Here is a 14,385-nt window from a genome sequence, read left to right on the forward strand (position 1 = left end):
GGGACCCCCAGGGATCTCCAGACCACGCTTTGAGAACTGATGCTCTAGTCAACATTGCCTCTGTCCACAACATTCCCAAAATGGAATTGAAAAGAAAATCATGGGTACCACAAACATAGCTATCATCGTTCCTATTTGACGAATGAGGAAATTGAGACTAAGAAATACCCAGTGTTCAGCCCAGGTAAAACAGCTACTACTTCTTAACAAAAATACAGACAAAAGAACTTATACAGCAAAGCAAATACTGTGGTTGGTGGTCAGGTTGGATCAGGGCATGAGATGGAAGGGATTTTATGGTGAATGTCCAGGAATCTAGGAAGAGCTCCCTGCCTACCCTGCAGTCTGGAGGTTCCCAGAGTTGGAGAGGATTGAGCTCAATCTTGAAAGATCCTAAAGCTTTGCATATGTCAAGAGAAGAAGGCACTTCCTAGAGGAAGGAAAAGGTGAAATGCTAGTTTACATCGGTGTAGAGCTTACAAAGTACACTGATTACAACATGTACCCCTCCTTGATCTGTCTTTTGGTAACAGATTTTGGGACATTCAGGGAGAACAGGGAGATATTTCTGGCCAGAGCAAAGTGTGAAGGAGGTAGGAAAAGTTGGACATAGAGATTGGGTTGGAGTATAGAATGAAAAGAAGTAAATGAAGTTGACACCAGGGTACAGTTTTGAAGTTTCAGAGATGGGGAGTATCAACTGTTTTTTTAAATTCATTTTGATAGGTAGCCTGGAGTAGAGAAAGGAGCTCTCCCGTTAACATGCTGTGTAACCCCAGGCAAGGTACTTACACTCTCTGAGCCTCATTTGTAATATGGAGATAATGATGCTACCTCACTGAGTAGTCCCGTGAGTTAAGCGTATAAAGTGTTTGGCAAATAATTGCCTCCTAGCAAAGTCATATTGAAATTAATGGTGATATGGGACTTCCCTGGCAGTCCAGCAGTTATGGCTCACGCTTCCACTGCAGGGGGCGTGGGTTCAATCCCTGGTCAGGGAACGAAGATCCCGCAGTACATGTGGCCAAAAAAAAAAATGATGGTTTAGGATTTTCTTCTTGGGACCTCTGGTGTCTTCCTTTCCCAGTTAGAAGGTGTCAGGGAGTTCCCTGGTGGTCCAGTGGTTAGGAGTCGGTGCTTTCACTGCCTGGGTTGGATCCCTGGTCTGGGAACTGGGATCCCACAAGCCTGGAGGCAAGGCCAAAAAAAAAAAGGTGTCACAGTCAGCTGTTCTGTTTTCAAAAGTACCACAAAATTGCTTCTGTGGTCTTTTGAAATTAATGTGTGTGTGCGTGCATGCGCGCGTGAATGCATTTGGTTGTGTATGTACATGGATTTGTGTATGTACATGGTATGGATTTCATCACCTCTAGAAAATCCTAAAAAAACTCACTCAGCTAATTTTTCACGCCCTTTCTAAAAACTTGCTCCATTTTTGGATAACAGCTTTATTGCGATTAAAATAATCTACCATAAAATTCAACTTTTTAAGGTATACTATTCAGTGGGTTTTAGTAGTATATTCACAAAGTTGTGCGACCATCTCCACTGTCTAATTCCAGAACATTTTATCACCCAAAAAAAGACACCCAGTATGTATTAGCAGTCACCCACCATTTATTCCCAAACTCCTCAGCCCAGGCAACAATTAATCTACTTTCTGCTTGTATAGATTTCCCTATTTGGGATATTTCATGTAAATTAAATCATATAACCTGTGGTCTTTTGTGACTGGTTTCTTCCACTTACTATGTTTTCAAGATTCAACCAGGGCTTCTCTGATGGCTCAGTGGTTAGGAATCCGCCTGCTAGTGCACGGGACACGGGGTCAAGCCCTGGTCCGGGAAGATCCCACATGTCACAGAACAACTAGGCCCATACACCACAACTACTGAGCCTGGGCTCTGGACCCCGCGAGCCACAGCTACTGAAGCCTGTGAGCCACACCTGCTGAAGCCCGCAGGCCTAGAGCCCGTGATCCACAACAAGAGAAGACACCACAATGAGGAGCCCGCTCACCGCAACGAAGAGTAGCTCCCGCTCGCCGCAACTAGAGAAAGCCCACGCGCAGCAACGAAGACCCAACGCAGCCAAAAATAAAATAAGTAAAATTTAAAAAAAGAAAGAAAAAAAAAAGATTCAACCGTATGTAGCATGTATATAGTACTTGGATCATTTTATGGCTGAATAATATTCCACATTTTGTTTATCCATTTATCAGTTGATGGAAATTTAGGGTGTTTCTGCTTTTTGGCTATCATGAATAATGCTGCTATGAACATTTGCGTAGAAGTTCTTGTGTGAACGTGTTTTCAGTTCTCTTGGGTATATACCTAGGAATGGAATTGCTGGATTGTGTTGTAACTCTGGGTTCAACCATTTGGGGAAATGCCAGTCTGTTTTTTGGAGTGGCTGCACAATTTTACATTCCCACCAGCAGTGTATAAGGGTTCCAATTTCTCCACATCCTTGCCAATACTTGTTATAATCTGTCTTTTTGATTGTAGCCAACCTAGTGGGTGTGAAGTGTTATCTCATTGTGGCTTTCATCTGCATTTCCCTGATGGCTAATGACATTGAGCATCTTTTCATGTGCCTATTGACTATTACAAAGTATATTTTCTTTGGAGGAATGTCTATTCAAATCATTTGACCATTTTTTAGTTAGGTTATTTGTCTTTTTATTGAGTTCTAAATGTTCTTTGTACATTCTGAAAACTGGAGCCTCGTCAGATACATGATTTGCAAATAATTTATCCCATTCTATGGGTTGTCTTTTCACTTTCTTGATGGCATCCTTTGAAGCACAGAAGTTTTTACTTTCAGTGAAGTCCAATTTATTTTTTTCCTTTGATTGCTTATGCATTTGGTGTCATATCAAAGAAACTGTTGCTTAATCGAGTGTCACAAAAATTTGTGCCTATGTTTCTTTCTAAGAGTTCTATAGTTTTGGCTCTTATTTAGGCCTTCGCTCCATTTTGAGTAAATTTTTGTATATGGTGTGAGGTAGGGGTCCAAGTTCATTCTTTTGCATGTGGTTATCCAGTTGACCTGGCACCATTTGTTGAAAAGGTTATTCTTTCCCCTTTGAAATGTCTTGGCAAAAACTTCCTTCTTAAACTGACATTCTCTGGGGAAATGTACTCCCAGATGAAGAACTCAAGGAAGTGGGAGCATTGTAGATTAGCAAAGCACCTTTTAGATTCAACTGAGCGATAATAACCACAGCAACCAACGTCCAAGAGTGACTACAATACCCCACTCTTCTAAGCACTTTATGTACACCACTGCTTTGTATTTTTCTGACAGTAACCCTGTGCAGTAGTCTTCATTATTATATCCATTTTACTGAGGCTCAAAAAAGTTGAATAACTTGATGTATTAGTTATGTATTGCTGCATAACAAATTACTGCCCCAAAACTTGTGGCTTAAAACAAAAAATGTTTGTTAACTCTTAGGTTTTGAGGGTCAGGAAAGCCACCCTCTCATGAGGTTGGAGTGAAGATGGTTTCCTGGTCTGTAATTACCTGAAGGCTGGTTTGACTGGGACCAGAGGATTTGCTTCCTAGCTCTTTCACATGGCTGGGGGCAGGTGGTCTCAGTTCCTCAGCACATGGACCTCTCCATAAGGTTGCTTGCGTCTCCTCATGACATGGCAGCTGGCTTCTCCCAGAGTGATTGAACCAAGAGAGGGAACAAGGGGTAAGCTACAGTGAATCTTATGACCTAGCCTTGGAATGTTGCTTCTGCCACATTCTAATCATTAGAATTGAGTCACTAAGTACTGCCAACATTTTTTGGGAGGGGAATTAGGCTCCTTTTGAAGGACAGCATATCAGATAATTTGTGGACATGTTTTAAAACCACCACACTTGCCCAAAGTCAAAAAGGTTGTAAGCGTTTTAGCAGGAGAAGCCCAGTGTGCAAGCACTCCTAAACCCTGGCTTGCATCACACTCGTTAATGTCCCACTGGCCAAAGCAAGTCACATGGCCAAGCCCAGAATCAACGTGGCAGAGGATAAGAGCCTACATACCAGGAGTTATAGTTCATTGGGAAACACCAATATAAGTCTACCACAATGCAGTATCTTTTATCTCCCTGAGATATTAGACTCTTTGAAGTTCTCTTTTGCAACCTGCATTGTCTCTATTTCCTTTGGGTTTACCTTCTCTACCTGCTTTTAAGGCACTGTTTTTCAGATTAGAAGCGTTCCTCACATGCCTGATGAGTTTTGGCTGTCCTTCCATAGTCAGCCTCTAGTGAGGGGCTAAAATACTTAGAGGAGGCTCTGAGTGAGGCGAGTGGGTGGGAGGGCTTGTCTCAGGATGAGGTTCTCTGTGAGATAATCAGATCCAGACCAGCCATTTCACTGGGGGACCCCCAAATGTCAGTGTCTATAGATGTTTTGTCTTTTGCTGGTCAATATTCCCTAAGAAGGGTCCTCTATTTTCCTGCCTGGGGAGTAGAAGTCTGGGTGCCGGGTTCTGAGACCCAGGCTGGGTCAGGGCAGGGAGTGGGAGTCGCCAGAGTGCAGACTTTCATTGACTCCATTGCTTTCAGTATACCTTCCCCAGGCCACACCTGGGGGGTGTCTCCAGGGACCCAGGCGTCCCCAGATACCTGCTGTATCTATTGTTCAGCCTCGTTAGAAGGTGACATTCCCATCACCTGCAGGCGCTGGGGAGGAAGGTGACGTTCCCATCATCTTAGCTGGGCAGGATGGTGGAGCAGATTTGGGAGGATTCCAGCTGCTCCTTTTAAAGATTTTGAACTAGTTTTTTTTATCTCTTCAGCCCCACTTTGCACCTCTGACTACAGAGGTACCTGGAGCCTCTGATTCATCAGCCCTCCTGGAGTGCTGTGCTATGAACTGGACTTTTTCTTTTCTTTTTTATTTTAATTGAAGTGTAGTTGATGCATAATATGTGTTACAGATGTACAGCATGGTGATTCACAATTTTAAAGGTTATTTTCCATTTATAGTTATTATAAAATATTAGCTATCTCCCCTGTGCTGTACAATATATCTCCTTCCTTGTAGCTTATATATTTTCTACATAGTAGTTTGTACCTCTTAACCCCTATCCCTAGCTTGTCCCTCCCCCCTTCTTTCTCCCCACTGGTAACCACTAGTTTGTTTTCTATGTACATGAGCCTGTTTCTTTCTTTTTTTTAAATAATTAATTAATTAATTTTATTTATTTTTGGCTGCATGGGGTCTTCATTGCTGCACGCGGGCTTTCTCTAGTTGTGGCGAGTAGGGGCTACTCTTCATTGCAGTGCACGGGCTTCTCATTGCGGTGGCTTCTCTCGTTGCGGAGCACGGACTCTAGAGCGCGGGCATCAGCAGTTGTGGCGCACGGGCTTAGTTGCTCCACAGCATGTGGGATTTCCCGGACCAGGGCTCGAACCTGTGTCCCCTGCATTGGCAGGCGGATTCTTAACCACTGCACCACCAGGGAAGTCCCTGTTTGTTTTTTGTTATATTCACTAATTTGCCGTATTTTTTAGATTCCACATGTAAGTGATATCATATTGTATTTGTCTTTCTCCATCTGACTTATTTCATCTCCAAGTCCACCTGTGTTGCTGCAAATGGCAAAATTTCATTCTTTTTTATGGCTGAGTAGTATTCCATTGTGTGGTGTGTGTGTATACACATCTGGTGATTATACATATATCACATTTTCTTTATCCATTCATCTGTTCATGGAGACATAGGTTGATTCCATATCCTGGCAATTGTAAATTAGTTCTGGTATAAATATCGGGGTGCATGTATCTTTTCAAATTACTGTTTTTGGGTTTTTTGGATACATACCCAGGAATGGAATTGCTGGGTCATATGGCGAACTGGCCTTTTTCTTGTTAGCTGTTCCACATTCAATTTCCCACTCTGCTAAGTCACTTACCACTTCCCTCTCTGCTTTCCAGCTTCCAAAATGTTGTTGCCATTATTCTTCCACTGCTATATCCTTTCCTGACTTCTTAGTCCTTATGGGTTTATACTTAAAAAAAAAAATTCCTCTGCTCTTACTTTAGCGGGGGTTCTAATGGGAAAGAAGAGCTAAACACATATGTTTATTAATCTACCTGGTTTCATTTAAAGAGCACAGCACAAATGTTTAAATAGTATATCCATCAGGAGTCAGTTGCAGTAACAGAAAAGGTTGATGCAGAGAAGTAGGTGCTTGAAACACACTGGATAAACTAGAAGAATGGGCTCCAGGCTAGGCCTCCAGGAATGATTGTCAGAACCCTGCAGAACTGATCCTCCAAGAGAGCTGCAACCTGGATGAGAGTCAGGGACCTGTGAAATAATAAACAACTGCCAGTCCCATCTTAGCCACATTCAGAGATCAGGTTGCTGCTGCCGCACTTTCAGCTTCAAAGCCACACAGTCTGCTAGACCAATATCCGCTAAGTGGAGGCCCGCAGCAACACTGCCTCTCTCCCTTCTACACTCAGGTAAGCACTCAAGTCTTGTGTGAAGGTGTCTGATTTTTTTTTTTTCCCGTGCCATGCGGCATGCGGGATCTTAGTTCCCCAACCAGGGATCAAACCCATGCCCCCTGCATTGGGAGCATGGCGTCTTAACCACTGGACTGCCAAGGAAGTCCCTGAAGGCATCTGACTGGTGTAACCCCAGCCCCTGAAATGCATCTGTGGGGTTTTGCTGCAAGGGAACATAAGAAATACTGTTTTTCAGCCTTCCAGCCTCTGCAGGGTAAGAAGGCAGACCAAAAGGAAGTTAGATCAGGTGTCAAGGGCATTAATCTATGTATCCACCAGAAAAGGTAAGTCAATGTGTACACACATTTTGTAACTGGACAATGAAGGATCCATTCGCATTGTTTTTCTCACCTTACCTAATTTCCTTCCTCTTAGCCTTTGGGATTAACTCTAAAAGCTTCGCCTCCTTGCCTTTGCTCAGGGGTTAGCAAATCTTTTCAATAAAAGATTGGAGAGTAAATATTTTAGGCGTTACAGGCCATATGGTCTCTGTCACAAGTTTTCAACTTTTATTGTTGTAGTGAGAAAACAGCCTGAGACAACATGTAAACAAATGAGCATGGATCCAGTTAAGACTTTATTTACAAAAACAAGTGGCCAGCTGGATTTGGATTTGGCCTGTGGGCCATAGTTTGCAGACCCTGTCTTTGCTTTTTTTTTTTTTTTTTTTCTTTTGGCCGTGCTGTGTGGCTTGTGGGATCTTAGTTCCCCGGCCACGGACTGAACCTGGGCCCCCGCAGTGAAAGCGCCGAGTCCTAACCATTGGACCGCCAGGGAATTCCCCTGTCTTTGCTTATATTGTCCATTAACTCAACAGATCCTTAATGAGCACCTATTGAGTGTCAGGCACTTTCTAGGGGAGGAGATATAGCAGTAAAGAAGACAGAGGCCCCCCAGCTCAGTGGAGCGAACATTCTGCCTGCAGTGATACTCTCCTCCCCACCTCCCCTTCCCTGCCTAACCCAGACTCCTATTTAATACTGTGTGTGGGTCGACCTGCCTTGACTTTCCTCCTCCCAGCCAGAGCTGGTTCCCTCCCCCAGAGCTCCCATAGTGCCCTGTGCACACTGAGGTCACTTGTACCAACCTTGCGCATGAATGTTGCCTGCTTATGCATCTGGTTCCCTGCAAGACCGTGAACTCTTCAAAGGCGAGAACTGGGCCCCTCCTCACCTTGCATCGTCTGGGGCCTGGCTCAGAACCAGCCTGTGGTCCGTGGTGTTGAACTGACTTTAAGGAGTCTTTGTGGAAGCTGAGATACAAACATTAGACACAGTTGCGGGCAGTTCTGCAGTGGGTGGCCCTATTCAGGTGAGAATTTGTGTTTATCAACTGGGTTATGGTGTAATTTATGTGCACCTTTTTCAAGTGTGCATGTCGATGAATTTTGACAAATGTTTACATCTTTGTAAATACCACCACAATCAAGATCTAGAACATTTCCTCACACCCGAAAGTTCCCTTGTCCCTCTTTGTAGTCGTCACCTCACACCCCAAGCCCCAGCCTTAGATAATCACTGATCTGCTGCCTATCACTACAGCTTAGCTTTGCCTGTTCTAAAACTTTATATAAATGGAAGCACACTGTGTATATTGTTTTATATACAGCACAATGTGTTGCTATATCAGTAATCCATTCCTTCTTTTGGCTGAGTGGTATTTCATTTATGGATATACCACAGTCTGTTGATCAGATGAGAATCTAAAGGAAAAAGATATCTCTGCTCCCTCTCCCAGAACCTACCATGGGGAACTAGGAGGGTCTTGTCTGGCCTCAAATGTACAGGCTGTGTATTAGCTCTTGTAATATTGTGATTTATATTAGGAAATACGTATTTGTTCTCAGTCCCTGTTCCTAGCACAGACTTCCTAAGACCCTTGGCATTTCCTAAGTGAAGAGAGTGATCAAGGTGTCTTTTGTGATGTTGAGGTGACTTTTGAAATGCCCTTAGGTCACCTAAGAAGGAGGGCTGGTCGCCAGTGGAACCAACCAAGTAATTGGAGAGCTGGAACTTTCAGTTCCACCCCTCTGACCTCTGGGGAGGAAAAAGGGACAGGAGATTGAGTTCAGTCACCAGTGGCCAGTGATCTAATCAATCATGCCTATGTAATGAAGCTTCCATAAAAACCCAAAAAGATTGGGGATGGGGGAAGGGGGGAGGTTCAAAGAACTTCCAGGTTGATGAACATGTGGAGATCTGAGGAGAGTGGTACGCCCAGAAAAAGCAGGAAGCTCCACACCCTTTCCCCATACCTTGCCCTATGCATCTTTCCTATCTGGCTGTTCTGAGTTATATCCTTTAATAGTAAACCAATAAGTAGTCTAGTAAGTAGAATGTTTCTCTGAGTTCTAGAGTGAGCCGCTCTAGCAAATTAATCAAACCTGAGGGGGGCAGTAATTGGAATCACCTGTCTATAGCCAGTCGGTCAGAAGCACAGGTGACAACCTGAACTTGAGATTGGCATCTGAAGTTGGGGGGGGAGCAGTCCTGTAGGACTGAGCCCTTAGCCTGTGGCATCTGACACTATCTCCAGGTAGTTAGTGTCAGAATTATAGGGCACCCAGCTGGTCTTGGAGAATTGCTTGGTAGTGAGGAAAAAATGCACATGTTGGAATTGGGAGCAGAATCTTATCTCTGAATGAGGTTATCTAGATTGTTGGTGATTTGAAAGCTGCTGATGCAATTGTGACTCCTGGATCCATACCCAATGTGCTGCCAGGATTGAACATGCAATATATACCACATTTGGGCAGCCCTTTCTTGGAACTTTTAATGTTTATTAGTATAACTTGAGTTTCAAAAAATGGAAGTGGCCTGGGTGTCCCCGACCCAGGGATGCTCCTTCTGTAGCTTATTATTCCAGTGTTTAGCCAGCAGGGCCTCCCCAAACTCATTCCTTCTAACTCCCCTGTACGTAACTGCTACCTCTGTTCTCTCTGGTTCTGTCTTTCCCAGGGGCAGAGGAAGGCTCTTTCTGCCCTCTGTAATGAGGCTACCAGCTCTCCATCTGTATCATCATAGGGATAATAGCCTCTTATCTTTAGATAACACTTTTCCACTTTAACAAGCACTGTCAGACCATTATCTCACTTAAGCTGAGCCACAGCCCTGTGATGGAGGCAGCCTGCTTATTATTTTCATTATTATTATCAATATTATTATTCTTACACTTCACAGATAAAGAAACTGAGACTCAAAGAGGTTATGACTTCTTGAGCTTCTGGGTGGCCATCCTATGTGTTTCCTCCTGTGCCCACTGGCTTCCTGCATTGTAAAGAGGGCAAGGTGCCCCTTGGGGACCCATTCTTTATCGTCACATCTGCTGAACTCATGCAGGGATGAGCAGCAGCCCTTTCTTGAGCTCCTGACACATAAAAGGCAGAATGTGTTCAGAAGGTGATAATAATCATCGATAACTTTTATAGACAGTGAGGCTGAATCAAGGGCTGTTCTAGGCCTTCTAGAGATCTTATCTCAAATACTCCCAACTTCCATACAAGGTGGGTATTATTATGCCTGTTTTACAGATAAGGATGCAGCCTCAGAGAGGCTAACTTGCCCGAGGTCCCCTGACGTGTCTCTGGAAATTCTCTACCCTCTCACTGCGGTTGGGAACCTTCCACTGCGCACAGGCTATGACCTCACACGTGCTTTGGTTCAAAAGCTGGCTCTCCCACCTGCTTGCTGTGTGACCATGAGCCTGACCGTGTTCTCTCACGTGAAATAAAGGAGTCCTTCATTCACAGAGAGCTCTTCTGAGGATTGTGTCAGGCCCAGCCAAGGTTTGGCAGATGGGAATGATGATTAGGCACCAATCCAGGTCCTAGAAGATGCCAGGGGCTGCATGTCTGACTGAAGCAGAGGCCATGCTTCAGTCTTGGTATTTCCTCCTTCAGAGGCCTTGTCAGGTGACACCAACAAAAGTCTGTAGTTGTAGGAACTTCCCTGGGGTCCAGTGGTTAGGACTCCATGCTTCACTGCAGGGGGTAGGGGTTCAATCCCTGGTCGTGGAACTAAGATCCTGCAAGCCTCGCATGGTGCGGTGTGGCAAAAAAAAAGTCTGTAGTTGCCGACTTCAGGAAATGAGGTACAGTTTGTTCAAAGTTACTTAGGTATCATAAAGTCCTCTGTTGAAGCCCGTTTATTGTCTGCCTGTTTACTACAAGTCAGCACCTGCAGTTCCTGTCTTTCTCTCTCCGTCTCAGTATTTAGTAGAAGATTCTTCATGGGTATAACGCTTCCTCTGTCACCCCTGGCCTGCAGGGTGAAAGTGGGCTGTTCACTGAATGCCATACCATATCCAGTGGCATGTGCTGGTTTAGATAGCTTGAGCTCCAACCAGAGAGAGCAATTTTTTTTTTATTTTTTATTGAGAGCACTTTTAAAACTGTCATCCACAATGAATGGTGTGCCACGCCCTGTGCCAGCCACAGCCCAAAGGCAAGGCACACGGCGTACAGAGCCTGGCAGCCCAGGTTGGGTGCTCGCCACGTTGAGTCAAGAGGCGCTTTTGCCCCGGGAGCTTCTGCCCTCTCTTAGGTGAAGCCCAGGGTTTTCAATGGGAATCCTTTAGTGGTGATTGGGTGGTGCTGTCGAGTTCAGGGTGGAAGACTTGATGAGGGGATCTGATTCTCCACAAGGGCTCTGGACAAGCTACCTGGCTTCCATGTCTCCATTAACTAATTCATTCAGAAATATCTACTGAGCTCCTGGTATGGCCATGGCTCTGGGTTCAAGGGTGAACAAGGGCAAACCTCATGGAGCGTCCATGGGATGCATTCAGCTCCTTGCATCCAGGTCTTCTGGCTGGATTTAGATGGGGTCATTCATCTTTCCACACTGAGTTAGGCTCAGAAGCCCTGGGGTAGCGATGGCTGTCAGTGTGTACTGTATTGTACCACCACCTTCTTCCATGACTTCCCATACCTCTTGGGATCCTGAATAAGGCCCTCCATGGTCTGGCTTCATCCCCCTCTCCCTTTCTGTGCTCCTGTTCCTCCGTGCTCCCTCCCATAACAGGGCCTTTGCACATGCTGTTCCCTTTGGTTGTTCTCTGTGATGTACAGACTTTAAGGTGACCCCCCCATGACCCCTAACTCCTGGTGTTCACACCCTTGAGTGAAGGTGGGACTTGTGACTTGCTTGTAACCAATAGAATATGGCAAAAGTGACAGAATGTCACTTTTGTGATTATGTTGTGTAAGACTCCATCTTGCTAGAGCCTCTGAACCTTCCCTAGTCAGGCCTCCATGTGAGAACACAGCCCTGCCTCATACCTTGATTGCAGCCTTGCAGAGGACCCAGCTAAGCCATGCTAGGACTCCTGACACAGAGAAACTGTGAGATAGCAAAGGTATTCTTTTTTTTTTTGGCTGCACCATGTGGCTTGCAGGATCTTAATTCCCCAACCAGGGATTGAACCTGGGCCCTTGGCAGTGAGAGTGCCAAGTCCTAACCATTGGGCCTCCAGGGAATTCCCACAAAGGTATTCTTTTAAGTTGCTAAGTTTGTTGTTTAAAAAAGAAAAAGCTGCGTAAATGTGTTACTATTTTCTATATGCAGCATAGAAAACCAATCTATTCTCTAACATTCACCTAGCTTACTCCAACTCATCCCTTACCATTCCCGTCCCACTGAGATGAGTTTTCTCATCAGCCAAGATGCCAAGGCCTGATCTCCTTGTTAGAGGCTCTCGTGCCATTGTGTGCCTCACCTCCACATGACTTATACATTTATAACGTGTGATTATTTAATTAATAACTGCCCCCCCTCCCCCCAGATTGTAAGTGCCATGAAAGCAGCTTGTCATTGTCTCTTCATTTCCCCAGGGACTAGCACAGTGCCTGGCACATGTAGGTGTTCAGTAAATATGTGTTGAATAAATAAATGATTTATAGGACATTCAGGGTCAAAAGGAGTGAAGGGATAGACAGGGACTGGATTGTTCAATGGTTAGAGGCTAAAATGACTTGGGTGGAAAGTGGATATTGTAGTCCTAAAAACTCACTTTTATTGTGACCTAGCTGGACAACTGAAGCTACAGGTGTATTTGGGGGCATCCTTGGTGGGAATGATATGTGTCCATACAACAGTCACATGAGCCACTCCATGGCTTGGCATGAGGGTGTTTCTCTTGGAAGCTCCAGACTCCTTCCTCCTTCCAGAAGAACATCTTGTATTTTGACCATCAGGCAATTCTCTTAACAATGTCCTTCCTATGAGTCAGAGAAGGGAAGACACAGGGGGAGAAGGGGAGGGTGTGGTTAGGTGGAGTGAGCTCCAGCTTGGCAGTTTCAGTGAGGCCCACAAAACGTCAAATAGCTCGCTCCAGAAATAGACAAAGGTGAGTACATGGCGTGCTGGGCACTGAATTATATTCCCTCCAAATTCATTTATTGAAGGCTTAACCCCCATGTGATCACATGTGGAGATGGGCCTATAAGGAGGCAATTAAGGTTAAAAGAGCTCACAAGAGTTGTGTCCTAATCCTGTAGGGCTGGTGCCTTGATACAAAGAGGAAGAGATGCCAGAGCTCTGTCTCCACCTTGTGAGGATACAGGGAGAAGGTAGCCATCTGCCAGTCAGGGAGAGAGACCTCACCAGAAACCAAATGGACTGGTCCCTTTACCTTGAACTTCCCAGCCTCTAGAACTGTGAGAAAATAAATTCATGTTGTTTAAGCCACCCAGCATATGGTGTTTTGTTTTGGCTGCCTGAGCCGATTAAGACATGGGGTTATCTAGAAGGCTCTGTCTTATGCTATAAAAATAAGGTTGAGGGGCTCCAGAGTTCAGGTCAGTGTTTTCCTGTCTCTCCAAATGGACTTTCTGTGCTTCCCCTGATTTTTTGGCGTCAGAGTTTATATATGCCCAAGTTTACCCTCCCTAGGCCTTAAGGCCCTTCCTAGTTTATTGAGGCCATGTTTTCCTCCTTTCCTTCCAGCCAAGCTTTTAGAAGGAGTTGTCTGCACTTGGCGATCGTGCTTCCATTTCCAGGCGTCCACTCTTCGGTCACTTCAGTTGAGCCTCCATCCTGCCATTGCACAGCAGCTGCTTCCATGCCACATCCAGTGGATACTTTTGGTCCTCATCTGACTGTTCTCTTTTTCTTAACTCTTTCTCCTCCCTCGCATTTCAGGGATTTCTCGTCGCCCCTTCCTGGCATCACCATTTTGGTCTTCATCTACTATCTGCCACCTACTGCCCTTCATGTAAATGTTGATGTTCCCCGGGTTTTGCCCTTGGTCCTCTTGCCTTTTCACTCCACATCTCCCTAAGGTGAGCTCGCCCACTCCTGCTGCTTCAGCTTCTGCCGACGGCTCCCAAATCTGTAGCTTCAGCCCAGAATCCCTTGCTGAGCTCCCGTCTCAGATTTTAACTGCCTTCAAGCACATCTAACTGTACATCCTCTAAATCAGGGGTCCCCAACCCCCGGTCCGAGGCCTGTTAGGAACCGGGTTGCACAGCAGGAGGTGGGTGGTGGGCGAGCAAGCGAAGCTTCATCTGCCGCTCCCCATCGCTCCCCATCACTTGCATTACTGCCTGAACCGTCCCCCTCACCCCTATGGAAAAATTTGTCTTCCACGAAACCAGTCCCTAAAAAGGTACCAAAAAGGTTGGGGACCGCTGCTCTAAATCGAGCTTGCTGCTCCCCCTCTGCTCCAAATCCTCTCCCACCTCCCGCGTGCCCTTGCTTGGGACAGGGCACCATCAACCTCGGCTCCCTCCAGCCAGAGACTAAAGGTCAACCTCAATTTATCTTTTGTTCACCCCCTCATATCTAATCAGTCACAGTGACCTATATTTTCTGACTTAAATATTTACGTGCATCCACCTGTTTCTATCTTTTCTGCCTTAGTCCCGTATGG

The sequence above is a fragment of the Balaenoptera acutorostrata genome, chromosome 16 (assembly GCF_949987535.1).
Source record: "Balaenoptera acutorostrata chromosome 16, mBalAcu1.1, whole genome shotgun sequence".
Taxonomy (NCBI): domain Eukaryota; kingdom Metazoa; phylum Chordata; class Mammalia; order Artiodactyla; family Balaenopteridae; genus Balaenoptera; species Balaenoptera acutorostrata.